General features: G+C 36.6%; 1 protein-coding gene across 9 annotated transcripts in view; it reads left to right on the forward strand.

The window, feature by feature from the left end:
- Positions 1-21,696, forward strand: part of KHDRBS2 (KH RNA binding domain containing, signal transduction associated 2) — a 359,384-nt gene that overhangs the window by 320,468 nt on the left and 17,220 nt on the right. For 2 of the 9 annotated variants that reach the window (XR_008429895.1, XR_008429902.1), the window contains exons 11-12: positions 2,946-3,151; positions 9,189-9,293. The exons of 3 other annotated variants lie outside the window; for them this stretch is intronic. The gene's annotated coding sequence lies outside the window, so the exon portion shown is untranslated. Of the gene's footprint in view, positions 1-2,945; positions 3,152-6,177; positions 6,240-9,188; positions 9,294-9,396; positions 11,062-21,696 lie in introns of those variants that run through there. 4 more of the 9 variants (XR_008429897.1, XR_008429896.1, XR_008429898.1 and 1 more) reach the window with 4 other exon arrangements.

The raw sequence follows: 21,696 nt of genomic DNA on the forward strand, positions 1-21,696 counted from the left end.
AGAAAGGCTCTCAAAACACTAATAAGGGCTTGAGACACCTAATAATACCCAATGTCCTCCCTATATCACTGAGCACAGTTGGACTGGACCCTAAAAACCTGCATATTCTTAAACTTTAGAGTGCTGACAGTTTTAGAAATAACCGAAGTTTTATTTTATACTGATTTAGGGATAATTTGAGATTCAGAGTAAGTTTGTTTGGGTTTTTCTACCTTGGAGTCTGCTTAGTTAAATTAATGAAAATAAGGCACCTGATTTTGTAATACATAGTCAACCAAAAATAACCCTAAGAATATCTTTAAGGATCTAGAAAGCAAATCGTTTTTTTTATATAATAACACTTTATACCAGGTTCTCCATCTGGACTTACTTCAGTGAATCATTCTCATTCATAGATCTCACAGATGGAAAACAGAACAAGCTATGAAGTATAATTTGCCATGCCTCCATTTTTCTTGTAAAAATACTTTTGGCAGCGCTGGCCATATTATCTACCATTAAAATGTTCTGTAAATGCAACTGTGTCCTCTTCAAGATGGTGGATTTTCAAAATGTTAAATTTTCCAAGATGTGTATCTGCTCAACCCAAGGATTTTGGTCAAAATGCTAAACAGTTCAGAAAAAGTAATAAATCTTTTTTTCTGTCAGATCCAGAAAAAGATGTTTGGGGTGCATGGTGAAGGGGTCAAGAGAAATACGTAGAACAAGCAAAAGCTCTGTCTGTATTAGCAAATTAGACAACACCAGAATGATCCTATCTCAGATTTATTTTCCCAGCGCTTGTATTTTTAATTGCAGTCTTGCCTAATGTGTAGGTTGATGTCTGTGGAAATGTATAAGGGTTGTGTGCCCAAATAGGCTCTTAGCCACAGAACCACTGGCAGACATTCCCAGTGATTTAGAGGGTGTTTAATGGCAAACAGCTGAGTCTGGCTACAACAGAGGAATGGATTATATTGTCCTTCAGCATCTCTATCACCAGTTTTGTGTGAGGGTAGGCAAATTGTTCAAAGTAAAAGCCTGCTAATGTTGTGGGTTTTGTTGTCTTGAGATCTTACACAGACTTTTTGGATCTGATTTTCACCAGAGTTACAAGTGTCATCATCAGCTGCGCCTAACTGTAAAATGTTGTTTAAGGTTAGGTGCAAGCCTTGGCTTTCCCAGGCAATGTAACAGCATTGAATGTTTTAACTCAAGAATATAATAAACAATTAGTTACATTTGTGAGGCATTCACATACTATTACCACAAATGACACAGAAAGCCAACTGTGAAAGTCATAATTTTGTCAAGAAAAATTAAAGTTTTGAATAGAGTTCAGACAATTAATAAAGGAAAAAACACATTGAATTATGAGGATAAAAGAAATACTGAATAGCTGTTCTTTCACTGCCCTTTCTTAAGAATGAAATCAAGCAGAAAAAAAAAGAACTCAGCCATTTTAAATTCAATGGTTGAAAGAAAAAAAAAACAACAACCTAACAAAGTTTGACTCTGACTACATCAAATGCATACATGACAAGACCTGAATTTGGGTTTCACTGACCTGTACCTGATATTTAACTAACTTCACAGTGCTTGGCTTACTTTACCGATTTATTTTGCAAGCCTGATGTTTATACCCACCTAATAGTTTTCATCAAAGAAAAATGTTTCCAAGTTTATGGAAAGGTTTACACAATTTTCAAATTGAGGTTTCCTATATCATAAACTTCCTTGAGATATAAGGAATTCCCCTGAGTGACCCAAAAATTATTTTCTGATTCTTTAATGAAAATCTGTTTGTTTTGGAGAATATCATGAGACATCCACAAAGTTGTTGTTTGCCAACTCATTAAACTTGGTAGAAGCTGTAAAAAGATGTCTATATTCCCCTACTCCACTGATCAGGATTTTTTTTTTCTTCTATGTGAAATGACCTTTGTGTAACACTTGGGGAAATACAGAACACATTCATCACCTAGCTTCAAATATCTACTTTTGCTGCTACAGGTACCTAGAGTACCTACACATTCAGTGGAGTGATCTTTGCTTACAGAAAATAATTCGGAGTACCTAAGCCAGATGCTCTAAAACACTCTCTGGATGTTGGCTGGCTGAAGAGAGAAACTGATGTGTTTAAAAAATGTCTCCCTCTCCAGCCTAAATCTTTAAATTCTCTCACAATTCATTAATTTTAATAAGAACTTACTTTAATTAGTCTTTCATAGGCCCGATTTTGTTAATATTATCAAGAAATTAAACACAACTCCAACAGAACTTGTTCTTACAAGTTCCCATTCTCATCCATACCAGCACTCAGAATTAATTTACTCTGGAAGAATATAATTGCTCTGCTTTAATATCTGCATAATGAGTGTTGGTGTTCATAAAATTCACCCCCACAAACCTCCTTTTTTATTACATTGCCAAAAGCACACCGATACTACTGTGCATGGACTATAAGTCTTCATCTCAAGTAGGTGATTACAGGTACAAAAAAGGTACTGAGGCAGAACCTGATAAATTTGTAGCAGTATAAAAATTAAGAATTTCAATGAGAAATCTAAAAAACAATGAAAAAAAAAAAACAACAAACCTAGAAATAAATACCAGTGTTTAGGTTGTTCCTTTGCCTCTTTTTTGCTCTGTTGTTGGCATTTATCATTTTAGAGATCCTACGCAGGTGGTCACATGCACTCCCATTCTACATGTGCTTTGCAGGGAACAGGAATGTGTTAGAACTGTATAGCAAATTCTATTATGTTTTGTAACTGCATTATATCGTAGCATGCAGAGTTTGGAAGGAAATGTCTTCCAAGAGTTTTCTGTCATCAGAACTATAACCCTGTGTCACAGAGATGCTATGTGAAGCTACTTAGGTCATTTAAGCAAAAATATTAATGTGACAACTAATTTTATGTTCTTTATTGAATATGTCTGCCCAACTTTATCTTGATTTTCAGATTTTTGGAGCCCTAGGGAAGTACTATACCTTTTGAATGGTGTTCAGGGAATTGAGAGTCCTCAACATCATTTGCAATAAATCACTTGCTTCTGAAGGACAGCCTCGGGTTGGGACTCTCCACAGCCCTGAGTTCTGGACCTACCATTACCACCCTCTCTAGGATATGCCACCACTCAGACTTACAATGATCTTCCAGTCTATAAGGTGAGCTGTAGTATTTTTCTATGTGGTTTTAGTTTGTCAAATGTGAGATAATTAGGTCACATCAGTCTGCAAAAAATAGGATTTAAAACTAGTTCATATTTTGTTTGCCATTGTAAAAGAGCTTATACAGAGATGCCTATGGTGCTTGTTACTTTGAGACAGGACAGTTTGATTATGTATCTAAATTCTTACACTTTTTCTGTCATAAAGAAATACAACAGTTAATCATCTTCTCACAGAAGTAACACAATAATAAATAAGCTGTATTTTTGTAGTGTGTTGAACATCGAAATAATTTTTTTAAATGCCAAATATTTGAAGAAATTGTCTCCCCTTGGGATATGTCAATCCTTTGAGACAGTATGTGAAAACCAAATTTTGCATATTCTGGGTTTTTTTTGCTCTGTTCTCCACTTGTTCATCTCTAAATATTGGTATCTTTATTGAGCTGCTGTGAATATTCACATATTAAGGTTTCTATTGTTCAGTTACTGTAGCATTATTGCTACAAGCCATGCACAAAGAAAATCTGTTAGAAAGTAAATTAACCTACAGCAGCAACCATTTGGAGGAGAAAGAGAAAACAAAAAAGGGTCATACCATTAGAGTTTAAGACAGATACAAGTATTTAATTCAATCTTATATCCAGAATGAGTTAGGTCTTTTGGAGAAAAGGGTAGTAAGGGGTCCTGTAGTTAAAGGCTATGTTCTCTTGCATATGCTAAAGAACTTCATGTAATTATATTGGAAATTATAAATCTAACATTTCCTAAATCCTTCAAGCTAAATACTGAGTTGTATTTTTCTGTAATAAGCTTTATATACATTCATATGTCATAGAAAAGTACAATTATTGCATTTAGTTATTAGAAATGAACTTGTTTCTTCAGCAAAGAGCATGTGAAACAAAAGACTATTGTCACTTGCTGTTAGTAGCTAGTTCTTCCAGAAGGTTTCAGCTTACAAAAGCAGCATCAATAGCTAATGTGGAGTCCTGCTGTAGCTGGACTCACCTTCATTTCCTACACTCTGCTGCAACCACAGTCCTTCCCTTGTTTCTCCTGACTGCACACCAGAAATGGATCTTCAGTCTTCCCTGAGGAACAGCATGAAGTCCTCATATAGAACTCCATTCCCTGTCACTGTATGTTAAAAAGGGGATGGCACTTTTCTGCCCAAACTAAAAACTAAAGCAGAACCAAAGTTCTGCTCTTGCAAATGGTGATAAAAATTAAAACTATGCCCTGGTTTACTCCTCTGCAGAGAAAGAGCTAAAAGAATGTGGCTAGAAGCTATTCAAGGCTAACACTGCTCTAGACTTGAGAAAAAGCTCCGTGGATTTTTCAAAATTCTTTCTCCTGGCTAGAGCTGGAAATAAATCCTAGGTGACAGTATTCACACTCCAGTTTTATGTAGGCTGTGAGATAAAGAAATGAGTGAAAATATGCAGCTTTCTTAAGGGTTTACTTAGATTATATTTAATTGTGTTAACACTGTAAATAGTAATCTAAGGCTTTTAGAAATATTTTTTATTTATTACTATTTTTGCTTTGTATGTAGCAAATGGAAGAAGAAGGGGGAAACTGTACTACATTACAGAATACTATTCATCATACCCAAAATATCTTTACTTAGAGGCCAAACTCTTAACCATTATATCACATTTCCTAAAATGGCTTACAAGGGGGACTTGGAAGTAGGTGACCATGATTACCTAAAGAAAATGACCTAGTATTCTTGGAAACTTGAGAGTAATAATTCCTTTAACAGCAGTAGTAACTGCAGTTTTTAATAAGTGATAAAATATTTTAGAAGGCTGGAAGACTCTACTTATATTTCTAGAAGATTAACAAAAGTCTATAGAGGAAGAAAGGGGAAGTCTGATTTTTTTCCCCATCCTGAGCAAGATAGAACTTTGTAGCAAAATACCAAGGTTTATCTAATTTCATTACTTCCTTGCATTTTCTGATTTTTTTTTTTCCAGCTGCATATATATATGTGTGTATATATATGCATATACATACATGCATCAATATACACACACACACACACATATATATATATATATATATATATATATATACTCAGTTCAGATCTAAAGGACTATTTAAATACTTTTCAGGTATGTGTCAAAAAAACCCAAATGAGATGAAATACCCTTTACTGTTTAGAAAATGTTCTCAAATGCCTAGTGTAGACTATGTAGCTGTCTTTCAAGTGACTGAGATCGGGCAAAATTCAAAACATTTAACGAGCAAAGTTTTCAATTCCAGTTTTGGGCGTTGCTTTCATTAAAAGCTACAGATTGTGTATATCATGTCATATCATTAATTAAATTGTGCAGAGCTGAGAAAAAAAAGGCATGAGGCATATGCTAGTCCTTGGAGTTGGAGGTAGGCCTGTTCTGTGCCCAATGCTCTGTTGTCAAGCAAGAAGTTGAAATGTGGGTGTAGAGAAGCCCAGCCCAATGCACAAGAGCTTTGCTGTGAGCAGACCATTCAAGGCTTCACGTTGACCTTCTGGTGCACCTCATTCACCTTGTGGAAACTGGCCTATGGAATTTCCCAGAAGTAAATTTTCTGTACTTCTGTAACTTCTGCTAATTCTTCCTCTGATGGCTTTGTTTTTAAATTGGTTGTTTAGTAAAGAAATAGGATTTACTTAAGAGAAGGCACTTCTGTTGATGACTCTGAACATTTTTGAAAGAGAGATTAGATGCTTCTCTCTGTATTTGAGCACAGAAGACACTTTTGTTTTTAGAAGTACTGACAGCCTGCAGCTTTCACTAGTCTCAGGTTCAGGTTCTCAAAAACCAGGAGTCATGACTGGCATGAAAACAGCTTTTTTGTACTTCTTGTCTTGCATCTTTATACAGATACTGTTGAAATTAATATGTTACAGATTTTTGAGACAGTGAGCTTGTACTAATGAAAGCTAAAAAAGTATTGAAAATGCATGTATCACACGAATGCTTCACTATTAGCTGGAATTACAGCTGAAGTGAGCCTCCTTTATTTTTCTAAAAGCATCCCTAATGGCTGGGATATGTTGCTGTAGTCATGCACTATACTGATGGTCTACAAAACAGGTATGTAAATGAGGAAGTAAATTGTATATGTATGTGCATTTTTCTCAAGATAGGTAGAATTAAATGTTGGAGAATACTCAGCCTGAAGCTAATAGACATAAGACACTATGGACCATACCAGCAATAATGAAAGTTCTCAGTTACTCACAGTCCTTACTGGTGATTTCTGTAGATACATCTGCAACCCCTCTGCAGCATCTAAATTTGGGTGTCTAATCTCTCCTTATAACACTGATACAGAGATAAATGTTTATCTAGGTCTGAATCTAGCCTTTAGGCTATGTCTTGAACTCTCTTTTCTCTCAAAGTCAAATACTATTTTTAGCTTTTATTGACCTGACCATCTGACTCCACTCAGCATTTGTTTCTGCTCAAATGCACTGCTCCCCATCTAGGTCTAAACTGACTTACCAAAGAAGTTGTGTTCTTCAGGCATGAAATGGGTTTTTATTACTGAGGTCCACAGTGCAGATCATTGGAAGTTATGTAATAATATGAAAGGACATATAATTGAAAGGCTGTCAGAAGATAAAAGGGTATCAAGCTTCCCAGAGCATTCACATTGCAACTCCTGAAGCTGGCTGACATTGAAAGAGCGATTCAGTGGTCAGTGCCAGCCCCGCTGATAGCAGCTCTGCTCCTCCTCACTGCTGCCTGTTGAAATATCACGGAGTCTGTGGCATAGAATTTAATACAGGAGTTTTCCATTAAAGACATTAGCTGCTGCATTTCACAGTTGCTTCTAGCTCACCTTCTAGGCACACAGTACTTTGTCCTTGAATAGGCAGGATTGCCTTCATCCTATTCTTCTTGTAGCAGCAAGAAGGAGAGTGTGAGTACATACTGAGCAATGCACAACAAGTGAGTAACCGCAATATAGGCATATATTAGTCTTGGATTTGTTTTAAATGTCAAGCCATAATATGTGGGAAGTAAAAGTAACTCTTTAACTATTCTGACATTCTCCTAAATGTAAAAAACCATAAGAGATGCCTGTATTTACTACAAATAATAAAACTGGAGCGTTACGCTAATCAAATTCAAATCAGTTCAACTGCATAATTTTCAGTGAATAGGTGCTTATAAAACACAGAATGAACTCCAGAAGGGAAGGTTCATTGCTTCCTAATCAAAAGCAGTCAGCTTTAAACACCAGCCAGTCAGGTGATAGGTTTGTCATTTCTCACCTGTGCTCTTGGAGGGAATTTGACAAGAAGGCTTGACAGCCTTTAAACTTCGCAGAGCATTTTTTTTGCCTGTTTTTGAACATCATGTTGAGCTACAAAAAACTCCTGGGAGACTGGGAGGAGAGGCAGAATAACAGCAGTTATATTAAAATATATTTGCTGCAATGAATGTCAAGCAGAGTTTATGGTGCAAAAAAACAAGTATTTCCTGAAAAGAAATTTTGACCCCCCCTCAGGTCTGATTCTTCCTTGTCTAATGGTGTCCGGCTACTCTGGGGGGCTGAGGAGTGTTGTTGATTAATTGCCTGGGTGTCAGAGAAATAAAGGCTCATAATGTATCATTAAAAGCTTGAAATCAGGGTGTCTGAACTATCATGGGAAGCTTAAAATTAATATATCACTGCTATGTACAATTAACAGTCCAAGTCAGAAATCGTTTGCTTTCATAATTTAGAACAATGGCAGCTCTCCAGTGAAAACGTATTTACTGTAGTTTTACATTGCTTTCTAGAGGCTTAGTACAAAAGGGAGAGACAAAAATGAATATGCACCAAGGCAGTTAAAAAGAAACCTGTCTTTGAACTGTTCTTTCATTTTAATCAGCATGAGCTCTGCTAAATAGGGAAAAGAATTATGAGTAGGAGGCTAGCATGTAGGTTACTAAGGGCAAATCACTCTCAGGAGAATAAGTTAGCAATCTGAGCAACAGAGTCTGAGCTGTGCATGACTTGGAATGAACAGGTCTTCTCTGTTCATTCCAAATATCAACATCAATTGCAAGGTGGCCAACCTGAAGTCCCTCAACCAAATTCCCCAACAGAGAGGTCTGTTCTCTCCTCCAATGGCAATTATAACACTGTGCTAGAAGAATTTTTCAGTGTCTTCTATTTCTATTTTCCAATGTCTTTCTAATGTCAATCTAGTGTTTTCTATTTCACATCCTCAGCTTTGGGACCTCGTACATGTTGTAGTAATTTTTGGTATTGGTTAAAGTCCCATTAAGCTTCTTAAATTCTTAAATGGCTTCTTGGAGGGATTTTTTTGGATTTTTTTTCTTGTAACTTAGGTTATAAAAGTAGCACCATAAACATTAATTGAAGAGCCATTAAGCAGTAGAGCTGTTTGTTTTGGGTTGATAGAGGACATAAAACTTCATACCCTGTGGTGGAAAACAATTAGATCTGATGATGAACATGCTATTAAATATACCATTACCAGACTTCTATCAGTTTAACTTTAGAAAATAGCAACCAGCTGTAGTCAAAGCATACACAAAGGATAGAAAGTCATATTTTAACTGTCATGTCATAGCCTGTTATAAATATTGTCATTTCTAATGCTTTATGCTAATGACAGTGACTAATAGTAGTCATTACCTCTGTTCATTCTCATAAAAATTTCCTCTAGAGAATATGATCACAGCTAGAGTGCTGTTTAAATTCTGTTTTTCTAAAATAGATAACATAAAAATATTTAAATACCGAGAGGTTGGTTAACTATTTTATTTTCTAATAGCATATGTTTGACAACTACAGCTTTTGTTAATTGTGCCATAAGTTGAACAGATATCCCTTTTAGAAACATTTCTGGCATGCTAGCGTGTGTCATGTCTTCTTATGGTCTCTGAACAATGGAATAAAAGGGGAATCTCACAGAAGCCATAAAAAAGGTCTGATGCTACCCCTGTAGAGGCTTAATATTAAGAACATTGAATTTTCTCATCCATTTCTTATTTCAGTTATGAATTCTGCTTACTTGACAGGTACAGAGTACTTCATTATGTGCATGAACAGAAATGCTTAAATGGATGAAGCAGCTATTTACGTCTGATAGGAGCTAAGTGGGACATTAAATTAATGCCAAACAAGTGAGTGTTCATTTTAGTTTTGTTATAAATGGCTGCAGCACAGCAGTAATGTGTTGACTCTTATGTGCTGACAAGTTCTATATTTCTTACAAACTTCCCTTAGAGCTCGTCGTGGAAAGACAAATTCACACTCTGCATGATGAAATTAGCAGCAGATGCATTAATAATTGAATAAGGATCTCTGGAGACACACCACAGCTCAGAAAGAGAGTTGTTGACTGGCTGGTTTAAGTAGAGGCTTCTGTTCTTATATATATGCACTTACATAAGCCATGAGTTAAGAGCTGCTGCCTGTAAGTAGCCTTTGATATCAAATCCACTTCCTGCTCTTGGAAGACTTTGCATACTTACATTTGACAGGTCCACAGGCAGACTGACACCATTAATCTGGGCAAAGTGTGGCTTTGCTCATTCCCCCTTCTCTCTGACTGTTCTTAAACTTCAAGGCAAACTGAATGCAGTTTCTTTAGAAATCATCTCCAGACAATGAGTGGGATATGAGTGACTGGAAGACTTTCACTGTATGCCAGACCCTTGTCATGGACCTCCATTTCTGTAGGGTTGAAAGTTTCCTGAAGTGCTAATCCCAGCTTCTCTCACAGAAGGATTAGGATACTGCCATCTTCCTTTCCAGCAAACGTGATGTTCTTTGATTTATCCGCATGCCCAGGTTTGAGAGGAAAGGAATTTCACAGAATCACAAAGAGACCACAGTAAGTCATCTGATCCCACTTCTCTCCTCAAGAAGGCCCATCCTAGAGCACATTGCACAGCCTTGTGTCCAGACAATTCTTTAATATCTCCAGTGAGGGAAACTCCACAACCTCTCTGGACTATCTGTTCCAGTGCTCAGTCACTGCAAAAAGTTTAAAGAAGTTCCTCCTCATATTCAGGTGGAATTTCCTATGCCTCAGTTTCTGACCATTGTGTCTTGTCATATTGCTCGGCACCACTGAGCACAGCCTGGAAACATCTTCTTGACACCCTCCCTTCAGATGCTGATAGACATTGATGAGGTCCCCTCTCAGTCACCTCTTCTCGAGGCTCAATTGGCCCAGCTCCCTCAGCCTTTCCTTGTAAGAGAGATGCTCCAATCCCTTAATCATCTTTGTTCCCCTCCACTGGCCCTGCTCCAGGAGCTCCATGTCTCTGCTGTCCTGAGGAGCCCAGAACTGGACACAGCACTCCAGATGTGGCCTCACCAGGGCTGAGTAGAAGGGCAGGATCCCCTCCCCTCAACCTGCTGGCAAGTGCTCTTCTGGGCCACAAGAGTACACTGCCAGCTCTATTTGTGTCTTTTGGACAATAGCAAAGAAAGCAAGAGGATTGCCAGAAAAATAACTCTGCTTTTTAAAGATACTACCAACTCTTGGATGTAATTTTTAATAGTTACTTTGCAATCACACCAAATAATATTATGCTCAGAAGATATTGACAAAATAGTGTGAGATTTCATCCACAGCAATACTATTGGAGCAAATGCTTCTGGGTTTAAAATCAGAACTTTATTGCACTATTGCCAAGAGAGTGATAGTAATTTGAATAGTCTTAAAATTTGTTCCAGATTGAAGAAAGCCAAGATTTAGCACAGTGTTACTAGATTAACTCCACAGAATTCTCCTAACTATGCACGCAAACTTCAGTCACTGGTTTTGAGCACAGGTTGAATTTACTTCTGTGATTTGCTTTCCTCCAGGTTTTTTTATAAAAATCTCAGGATCTGTAATAGAAACTTACCTTCAAATTATCTATCAGTGTATTTTCTGGAGTTTCGTCAGCTAAAGAAATGTTAATTCTAATCTTAGATTTTGAAGATATTGCAATATTTTGCATAAACTACAATATGATTTAATAAAGTGGTACTGTCTTTAAAGCAATACCCAAGATTCAGTTGTCTTTAAAACAATACTTCAATTCCTTCTATTTAGATATGCAATTCTTTTTATTCAATAACAGTGCATATGTTATTTATTCAGTAAGAGTTTGGTATGAATTTCATCATAATGGAAATACGAATTTGAGATCTTTTTAGTATGAGAAACATTTAAACAGTTTATGTTGTCACTTGAAATAAGAGTTAAGTCCCAGAGATTTATATTTGTATAATGAAGTATTGTCTCAATCTAAATCACAGAATCACAGAATAACTAGGTTGGAAAAGACCTTCAAGATCATCGAGTGCAACCCAGCCCTAACACCTCAACTAACCCTAACACCTAAACCATGGCACCGAGTGCCACATCTAGATACTCTGAAACACTCCACAGGTGGCTCAGCTGGGGAAAGAACAGTACATATTTTGCTTTGTTATATGGAACCACAATGCAGATATTAAGAGATCAGAGAAAATCAGGAGAAGGAGTAAGCATGCCAAAATAATACCCTGGTTTCAGCATCACATCTTCTTTTGGAGTGCTTGGAACAAAGATGTGAAAATTTGATTTACATAAACTTTTTTAGTCAATAGAGCTACCATTTCAGAATTAATATTTTTCATTTGATTCACACATGTATAATACATTTCATTGCTGTTTAAAAAAAGTAATCTTACCATCATCTGAGTTTTTAAGGAAAAGACTAAGTACTTGAACAAGGTCATGAACTGCTGCATGAGAGGCATATACATGATTTGCATAGACCAAAGAGGAATAAAGAGACTTCATTGACAGGGGTGGAGGGAGAGAGATCACGAGTCATTAACTATGGCTTTATGCTTCACATCTCTCTACAGTGGATTTAATCCTTTTAACTGATTTCCATTCATTCTGTTATTTCTATGGAATAATATCCTAAATCTTCTCCAGGTTAGAGATGAATATTATGCTATCCAATAGCTTTTGAACCTATTGTTAGCATATATAAGGCACATCAGTTTATTCTTAACATCTGAATCACCAAATTTCACAGCTCTGGCAATTACTCCTGTAAAAGTGATGAGATATTTCTAAAGCCTTCTAGTGAGTGAATAAACCAATAGGTTTTTTGCATGTTTTGAAGGTCACTGAATGTTCAAAACAGCAAAGCAAATTAAAAGAACCCCTTCACTTTTTCTATTACAGTAATTTTGCACTTGAGTATATGAGCATTTGCTAATATAAAAGCTATTGAGGAAGATGTGAAGGGAACTTCTTCTAACACTGCCTTATAAGGTAGAAATAAATGTTGCATTTCAAATCACAGCTCTCCTTGAAATTTTATTTCATTTTAAAATGCATCTTTAGCATCAAATTGTTGTCTCTCCTGACTGTAGTCAAACAAATCCACTTATATTGAAAACAGAATTTTCTAATTGTCATCCTGTAACCTCAGCCTGAAGATGAAGTAGCTATGTTTTGATTTATGTCTCATCACTACTATTTATGTTTCTGCAGGCCATAAAATTTTCACCACTTGTACATTGCCCTTCTACCCTTCGTGGTCTTCCTCGGTTGTTCCCTTCTGTTACTGTTGTTGTTGTTATTATTGTTGTATTGTTGTTGTCATTATTATTACTATGTTTCTTTGAATATTTGCCCAGCTATTGTTTAGGTGCATCCTTTTTATGGAATAAGTTGGCAAGTCACTCCACGCATCTATTTGTACTTCTCTACAAATTACCCAAAAGAGTAAATTTTTCCTTAGACTCAATATGTGAAATTAGGTGGGGGGGGGTAGAAAAAAACTTTTTTTTTTACTTATTTTTCTGAACTTGAACATGGTTGTGGATAAACTGGTATATGCTGCACTCTCCATAAGTACTCTGACAGAGCACAAGCTATAGGAATGGCCAACACAATTGAAATAGAGTAAGATGCTGCAGCAGCAAATTATTGCAGAATATCAGTTCTTTCCTCAGGAGCTCTTGTGATGATAGACTAAGCATGGAGAGTGTCCATAGAGAGTTCTTGTCTACTGTGTTCAAGCAAAACAAATATACAGGGTTGAAGTCACTGTGCATTTCCAGATTATCCTCTGAGAGCTGTGATAGCTGTGCTGAGTTGGCAGGGCCAAAAATTCAACACAGAAGTCTCCACAGAATGCATTTGTTTTCTTTGTAGCCCACTCTGATAAGAGAAAGGTCAGGTGTTTCCATATATTCCCTGTAAACCTTCTTTGAATTTAATAAATTGGATGGGATGGCAATTATGCAGAATGATTCAAGGTTTTGGATAAAATGATACCACTTCATTCATCCCAGTAAGTAATACCATGATTCTACTTCTGCTATTTGAGAAAGTAGGACTTATTTTTTGAATATTTTTTGAATATTAGTTTTTGAATGAGAAGTGCAGCCTTTTCTGATCACAGACAAAGCTAGGTATTTTTACTAGCTTTTCCCTTTTAATCTCCAGTCTACTGAAAGAGACTTCTCTCTCCCATCATGGTTTTTTGGGTTCCCTAACATTTATCAATCCAATTAGTGTTGTCAGCTTTCTTGCTTCTCTTCTGTCTCTCTGATAATGCAGAGATAATAAACAAGATATCTCCTGACTGAAATAAAAATGTCTAGTTTGAACTTCCCTATGCAAAAATGTCTAAAATTGGGTAATAACTTAACAACTGCAGTTCCAAAGTCTTGCACAGTGGACATTTAATTTTCCTTTAAAGAAATGTGTAACCTGATGGGCGGTGTGGGTCAGGACAGAGACGGCGCACACTCCCAAGTTCTTGTGACAAACAGCCTCGAGTTTATTCCTGCAGCTCCTTTTGTAGAAGCTCCAATTGCACATGTGATTTGTTGAGGTTTTAGCCCTGTTCAGCTCTCTGGCCAGTGCTACATCTGCATTTAGAGTTGAATGACATTGTCTGAGGGTCCCTGAGTAGATTTGAATCCAACCTATCCTTGCCCACCCAGGGACTCCAATGCTACAGAAATTGACTTCTTCTTCAAGGCCTCTTTTAGGAGCAGATTTCCCACTGCTGAAAGAGTAAACTCAGTTTTGTCTTTCAGAGACTCTTTGGAAATGCCTCTCTTACACACAGCTGTAGTGTCTTGTCCTTTCTGTTACCTACCTTTGCTAATCATAGCTCCTGTGGAATTGATATGAGATTTGTTCAGAGGCTTCGGCAACCTAAAAATGCCAGTCTTCATGGGACATGAAGAAAATTAAGAAGACAGAACCAGTAAATGTTGGATACAATCCTAATCCAAGATAGAAATTCAATCCATGCACTTCCATCTTCCTGTAAAGTAATATTTAATACTCATCTCCATAGTTATATTTGTATGCTCTGAATGTCTCCTCTAATGTACTTCTAAACTTGACATTTTAAGATATAAAACCTTTTTGAACACAGATGGTACAGTAAAGACTTTTGAAAGATAATTACAAGTTCAAAGACTTCAGTTAGGGCAGCAATTCCTCAGTACAAGCAACTGGATCCTCTTAGTCACTAGATAAATGCACGAAGTTAGAAAGGCTGGAATCTCAAGATGGAAGTTGGAAACACAAAGCAAGATGGAATACTTTTTTTTCTCTGAAGAATAAAAAGCTGTGTGCCTTGGAGGCTGCCTAGCACAGATATCTGAAATTTAGGCAAGGAACAAGGATATTGTGCTTACACAACAGTGCTTGCATAGAAATTACCCATAAGGTAATAAGGTACAACGTGCTTCAAAATCAGGTGACAACGCAGATTTAAAGGGATGACTTGGAGCAGCTCCTGAAACTTCCTGTGCCCAGACATGAGCAGAAAGCTGAATGTTAGCGTAGGAAGTTTCCTTGCCAGGGCAACAGATTTTGCACTCTCTATAGCTTTAACAGCGAACTTACATGAAGTTAAAGCCTTAAAAGTGAACCCAGATTTTAGCTTATTTGTTTCCTTTTAAGCAATAGTCAAGAACAGGCTGGCAATGCATGCATCATTTTCCATTGTACTAAAACAGGCAATAAATTATCAGTGTTTATATAAATAAGAAATAACACAGGTTGGAATCATACTCTTCTATGGGTTAAAAACTAAAGTGATCAGCATGAAGCACCCTCATCTCTCAGTAAATGGAGTACAGGTAAAGGCTGCATGTGTTGGCACCTGGCTATACAATCATCTCCCACTTGTGCATGGGGGGATTGGTGGAATAAGCAGTTACACTGATAAACAGAGGACCTCTTTCAGATTGTGGTATGGACCCAGAAAGAGATGGCCTGTTGGATAACCAGTGCTACACCTAAGCTAAGGTTACAAACGTAGTGATAGGTTATCCAGCAGGAATAACTGCCATCAGAGAAAGTTCATCCCCAGGCTCAGGAATCTGATGTCTCATTTTTGTCTCAAAGGGGAAGAATTTACAACTTTTTTTTTTTTTTTTTAAATAAGATGTCACATTGCCCTAGAATTTTTCTCTGTGTTAAATGTACAGAGCAGAATTCAACATTAGGGTTCCTCTAGAAGACTAAAGTGGGATTTGCCATGTTTATTCTTACTGAGGGATTAGGGAGTAATGTTTTCACCAGAATTATATTTATTCCCATTGCACATAAACACATATTTATGAAATGTATTAGAAGCATTTCAGTTCAGTGCTTACTAGGAATTAGGCATAGTGATTTGTTCAAGCTCATTTGGCATTTTTTTAAAAAGTTGGTTTTCTCTGGGCTTTTCTGTTTTTTCTTGTTTCTAAATTAAATTAGTAATAAAATTTTCATCTACAGGGAGAACTGACAGTTTAGCTACTAGAATTTTTCAGGTATTTTACGTGCATATTGAAGCAGGCTATTGGGGTATAAATCAATCTAATATTGTAATTGCCCATCCCATTCAACTGTTTATTGTTTCTTGGACATCAGTTACACATCAAGCAGATGTTCCTTTTAGGGATGGACACAGTGGCTTCTAGATATTTTCTATGAATCCAATGAATTCAAAATCAAGGAATAAAAATTAGTATCCAGAGTTCTGAAGTACATCTTTCTGCATTTTGTCAAAATGCATGTTGCATATTGGTATTTCTCAGTGGCCCATTTTAACATAATGTCTGAGATGTCTTGTCTTTTCAGTTCTATCCTACTTATATTTTTATGCACATCCTATTTTGACATCTCACTTTGAGTCATATTCTTATATTCTAATTAAAGTATATTCAGCCCCAATATTTATATGAATAGCAAGTGGTGGAATGCCTTTTATTATGGCTTTCCAATTATTCCTATGGTTTTTTATCATAATCTCACCCAGCTTTTTAACTCCACCCAATCGACCCTAGTCCAAAGAGATATTTAAGATATGACAATATTGACATAGAGAGCAAGATTTTTTGTAATGACTGGTTGTTTAATTGGTAATTGAATGGAAAATATTTTGAATATTTGGGTACTCACTCTGAGTTTGTCGATTAAATCAGGAAGAATTATCTCTGCAGAGAACCTCAGAAGAGGGTGCAAGGACTGTGAGACTTTTGCAGGCTCTTCTAATGTATCATGTAATGACAACATGGAAAAAATTATCCTGAATTAAATAAAAAAATACAATCTATGTTCTCTGTGTTTTCTATGTATCTGCTGTTCTTGTGCTCCAGATCTCTTTCTTAGAATTTCTACTTGCCCTGTGCCCCAGAAATATTTTCTGTACTATTGTATTATGTTTAGCATTTAGCATTAGTGGTTTTTGAGTAAAAACCACTTTGTTTTTAAATATTTGTGAACTGTTGAAAATCATTCAGCTGATCCCAGTTTCTGTGGATTCAACTGGAAGAATGAGGTAAGCGTAACATTACAGTGGCAAGTAATTCACTTGAAGAATACAATGTATATGCTTCAGAGGTACAGATGCCTCATAGAATCCTGCATGTGTCTGTCTTGTCAACAAAAGTGCAGGTATTTTCATCACATGGAAATTGTTTGGCACAACTAGTTCTCTGTCAGAACTGGAAAAAGGGACAGCATGACTGATTTTGTCAAGGGCAAAAGGAGAGTGAAGGGCAATGCAACAAAAACCAATAATATATTTAGGCATATAATTTAAAATATTTGAATGATCCTTATCCAAGTAAAGGACAGTTAAGAGTGCTAAATGTAATAACTGTGAAAAATAAGCATGAGAACTCATTTAAGCTTTTTACTAAAACTGCAAAAGTTTGACTTCCCATAAGCTATAAAAGATGTCATTAAATCATTAGCCTTTAAAATTTGCCTATTGCAGTTTGAGATACTCCTTCCTCTCCCAGCACTCTGATTGTGTACAACTCGAGGAGCTCGTACCTGTAAGCAAGTTCCTATGTCAGACAGACAAAGAAAGTAAAATATAAAGAAAAGTCGTATCTTACTACAGTGAGACATTCTGTTCACCTCAGTGGGTCTCATCACTGGTGTATAGGTGGTAAGATCTGTCTCTAAAATGATGGTGTGCTAAATATGAGAGTACAGCAGACAGTTCCATAAATGGGCTTCATCAAGTCAGTTCAAAGATGTTCTGTGGAATATAATCTATGTACCAATAAAAATCTCCACTATTTTTATTAATTCCATTAAAGTAGCACACTACCTCCAAATATTTATAGAGATCAAGCAGACTCACTTCAGGACAAATCCTTCATACATACCAGAGGGACCTTTCCTGAAATGTAAACAGTTGGCATCTGCTGAACCATAATCCCTAAATCAGAAACACAAATGTTTGGATTAACAAAAAATGGAAAGGTTCATTCTTTATTGTTGACCTCCTGGTACATATTTTTTCACTTTCGGTGTTGTGTGCATGACCAGCATTCTTTATTCAGGACTGGAAATGCAGTGACTTTTTGGTATAGTGACCACAAAGGACAGTGGTGATTAAATTCAGGCAAGCACAAACCCTCAGTGATGCTCACTGACTTCAGTTCAATGGTACACATGTAATGCAGTATGAAACAACTGAGATTTGATACCTTTAAGAATCAGATAAATAAAAGGATCTTTATTTTACCCCTTTAAAAGAGTATATTGATCTGACACAGGAGGAACTTGAGGAAATATAAAATACAAGCTTGTAGGACCATCATTGAAATCTATTTGGTTTTACACACAGAGTTTTAGCATCCCACTGCACCAGGGACTGTGTTCAATAAGTATTAAGTGAAAACATTTAACAGACCTGGAATTGCTGTCTGTCATATGTACAGCACATATATATGTAATATAGCATGAATATGTACAGAATATTCCATTGTACAAACTAAAGCTATAATAATGAGCAAACTGCTTTAATTGGAAAGCTGAGAGAATGAAATTTGAAATTATTTTCCAAAGCAATTTATTTTTTGATAGTGGGTTTTTTTTTCTTTAAGAGATTAAATTCACAGCTATTGAAAACCACTGAAAAGTTGAAGAATGAGAATGAAATTGCAGGCGTTGCTGCTGAGAACCAGGGGTACAAGCAGCGATCTTAGAATGTCTGCCTTCTCAGGTTTGTGCTGTGGTTTTAGGCTCTATGGATCCCAGTAGGACGGGCCACAATCAAGCTGGGGTTTCATGGATTTCAGTCTTACTCTTCCCAAGCCACACTCCAGCCACTGCTTCCAGCCTCCTACCAGAGTCTCCAAAAGTTGTTGGAGCTTTTGCAGATCCGTAGCAGGAGGTGAAAGAACTAAGTGCTCTGGGTCAGCCTACCTGGTGAGAGAGTTTCCTGCACCCTCTGCCCCTAAGGGTAGTGGATTGGTAACTGCTCGTTGGATCTGGCAGTGACATCTCTGAACCAGCACCTCTTTGGAGATTGAGGCACTCACCAGCTGTTGCCTTTGGCAAGATGACAGGGAAGCAGTCACATTTCTTCTGAATTTAGCATAGCTTTACACACACTTGTGACAGATACTAAGTGTACACTCGGTTTTTTTCTTTTTGGATTTCACAAATCTATTTGGCTGGGAAGTAAATTCTAAGTTTCAGGGAAGATTGGAATTGTCCATATAAAAAAAAAGTTTGATGCCTTGAAACTGCTACAAAACAATAAAAAATAAAATCAGTAAAATACCCCTAAGTGCAATTTTAATTGTTTCAGTAAATTCTTTCAAGTTGTATTTTCATGTTATTAATTTCTGGAGAGTAGACTTCATTATACTCTGTAAGAAAAAGGGAAGGCTTTCAAATAATGTTGCATATTGAATTTTAGGTCTGTGTCTTAGAATTTTCATATGACTTCAAAATTATCAAAATAATTATTTCTTGCCTATGCAAACATGAAGGGTTTGTCTTCATTCCTACTCTGTAATAACAAATCCAAAATTCTTGGCAATATAAAAACGTGCCCTGAGACCTATTGTCAATATTCACCTGTTTCCCTTTTCATAAGAGAATGTGATTGTACCAGACATCTATCCAGTTACCAGAAAAGGTGATTCCTATGGGATACATATGTAGTTAATGTCTTAAGAGAAGAGACTCGGATACTTAATTTTTGAGAAAATTGTACAACTTTTCAAGAAACCCAAAACTTTAAAAAGCAGAAAAGAAGCCAGAAGGAAAAAAAAAAAAAAAAAAAAAAAAAAAAGGAAAAATAAGAAAAACCTTAATGTTACAATCCATTGATAAAATTAAATTAGTTATCATGGGTTTGGCTTACTCGTAAAATATTTGAGGACACAAAAAAATGTTTCATAAACACAATGAGATCTTCTGTCACATAAAATCCTTATCCTTTCTTCAAGGGCCTGTCAAGAAAACTAGGTTTACTACCTAAATTTTATTTTTCAAAGTAAAAGATAGAATGTTCTAAAAATCAAGCTGTCACTAGTTAATGCTGTCAAAATAGCATGTCCATTTTACACACTTGTTCAATTAGACTTCACTTTTTCTTCCTCCTCATTTTAAATGATGTTTATTTATTTGTTATTCTCTGGGCCCTTTTTTCAGAGTCCCATGGAAACAAAACATAAAATCAATGATGCCAAAGTTTATTTAGGCTTAATATTGGGATGAAAAATGAAGGTGCCTGATCCTGCTGTCAATAAAATATATTTGTGTAGTTCTGCATGTAACACTTTGAATAGGGTGAGTGACAGCAATCTCAGTCTGAGAAGAGGAAGAGCCTTATGGTCCTATTGTATGGGTGGCAGGCTTTATAATAGCCCAAAACAAAACATTCATGATCCTTAAACAGATTCAGATTACCACATGTAGACAGGCAAAGTAGCCATGCACAGCGCTGTGGAGTTCCAGTCTTCTGTCCACGTACTGCCCTGCTAGGAAAGCATGCCAAGGATTGCAGCTGATCAAGAAGGAGGAGAAATGTTTCCTCCAAGGAATCTTTGGATTCAGCAGAAAGTTCTTATGATTCCTGTAGTCACTTGAGGTTAGATTATGGTAATTAGTTCATACATCTAGTCTTTAGTGCCCCCAGTAAGAATGTCCTTGAAGGCAACCACAGACAGAAGGGGACAGCCAATGCTGATGTGCCACACCCTTAGTTCAAATATGTAGACACTAGAAAAGGTTGCAAATTCACATTTCGGTGAATTTACACCGAAAAAATTCACACATTCACTTTGTGTGTGTGTGTGCATTTCCTGGCTAACCACATGTGCATCCATAGGGATACTAGATCTCTGAAAGGATCTTAAATTACTTGCTTTGGCTTTGCTACTTCCTTTTGATATTGGGCTGTCTATATGAATTGAAAGTGAGAAAATAGTTAATACCACATCTGTTCATTGTAAACCCTTCCTGACTGATGACTTGCCTTCTCCTGGGATCCAGCATTGTAGCAGAAAGTAACTGGTATAACCTGCAGCTACAACTACATCCTGGAGTTCAGCTTATTTTCTAGAGAAATGTACATTTCCTTAATACTGATCTATAGGCTCAGAAAAATAATGTATCTGAGGGAAAGTTATACATGAAACTTCAGGCTGTTGCTCCTCTGGATGATACTTGTCTGATTTTCCTACAGAGAATCATGTGAATTGTTATCTGTCATTGCATCCCCATGTTTATCTCTTAATACTTGTCAGTATGAAACGCGCCACTTAAAAGAAATTCGCTGCCCAGACTGGGCAATTTCCTTGTTACAACAATATTTTTTTTTCTTATTTTGTCTTGTGGTTTCATAAGTGCTAACAGATTCTTACCCAGTGCTTTTTAAAATGCTTACTGATCCACACAGACAGAAAAGGTAAACAACAGCTAAGCAATTGGTCTGACAGATAGTGCAGTCCCTCAGGAGGCATTCATAACATCCACACCAACACTGAGTTATTCTCTCTCAGGAGCACCATTAGGAGTTATTTCATCACCACTGTGTCTGTAATTCTGTAGCATCAGTCCCAAGCCTGGCCAATTCTCCTCAGCAGAGGTTAAACTGTAGGCAAAACCACTTCACTGTTAAAAAGAAAGTAGAAACAAGCCTAAAGTGTTAAACTTCCAGTTTAAAGTCCCATTAATATGGACGCTTACAGATAAAATAATTAAACTGTGAACACAAGGGAGTAGTGTATTGACCTATTCATAATTGTATA

This window comes from Vidua chalybeata, chromosome 3 (assembly GCF_026979565.1).
Source record: "Vidua chalybeata isolate OUT-0048 chromosome 3, bVidCha1 merged haplotype, whole genome shotgun sequence".
NCBI lineage: Eukaryota > Metazoa > Chordata > Aves > Passeriformes > Viduidae > Vidua > Vidua chalybeata.